This window comes from Euleptes europaea, chromosome 10 (genome assembly GCF_029931775.1).
Source record: "Euleptes europaea isolate rEulEur1 chromosome 10, rEulEur1.hap1, whole genome shotgun sequence".
In the NCBI taxonomy this organism is placed as follows: domain Eukaryota; kingdom Metazoa; phylum Chordata; class Lepidosauria; order Squamata; family Sphaerodactylidae; genus Euleptes; species Euleptes europaea.
This window is the reverse complement of record NC_079321.1, coordinates 39738222-39739255: the sequence shown is the minus strand read 5'-3', so window position 1 is coordinate 39739255 and position 1034 is coordinate 39738222.

The following is a 1034-nucleotide window of genomic DNA, read 5'->3' as shown; positions in this document are numbered from 1 at the left end:
AGATGTATTCTGAGCTTCATTTTTAAAACTTCATTTATACCCTGCTAGTCCAACAATGTAGGGCACTGTCAATTCAAATAGACCGTGTTAGTTAAGAAAGACCTTGGCATGTTAAGAAATACCTCAAAATGCTTCATCTTTCCAATAGGGACACAAAGTGGCTTACAATGCCATTTTCACCTCTTCCATTTTGTTCTCACAACAACAACTCTGTGAAGTAGGTTAGGCTGAGAGAGAGTGACATGGCAGAGTGGGGATTCACCCTTGGGCCTCCCAGACCCGACTTCAACACTCTAACCACTACACCATGTTGGCTCTCTCAGGAAAGTTGTTTTCAGTGTTACGCCCAGGTTTGTTTCAATGTATAATTCTACCCTTGTATTTCTGGCTTGCTGTCAATATTTTGAGACTTTTTGTAAACCAGGGGTGGGGAACGTCAGGCCCGGGGGCCATATAAGGCCCGCGAAATCATTTGGTCTGGCCTTTCATGTGTCCTGGCAGATCTCTAGCTCAGAAGGATGCTGTCCTGCCTGAATCTCTTGGGCCCAGCTGGGGACAGCAGAGCTCAAAAGCGAGTCGCTCTATGTGGCAGACACTTCGGAGCCGTCTCCGGTCACACCTCTTGGCTAAATGTTTGACCAAATATAGCAGGCTAATTTTTAAGCTGATAATTTTGTGCGGCCCGTGAATGATGTTATAAATATCCAAATGGCCCTTGGCAGAAAAAAGGTTCCCCACCCCTGTTGTAAACCAATAGATGTCCTATTTGTTGAAGAACCTAAACAATACCAACAAAGATACGGATATAAAATGTTTTTTTTTAATGTTCTCTTACAATTCAAAAGCAAGTAATATGAAAATCATATACACTTCTAAATGAAGCTGTGGCCTGTTTTAGAAGGCATGTTGAAAATTAACCTGGTTTCATGTTAGTTCTCAGTCTGACATTCTGTTTCAGTCTTCAGTCTTGTGATTGTGGGTCTTGACAACTGGATGCACCAATTTTACCTCACAAAGGTAGCCAAAGACGGAAG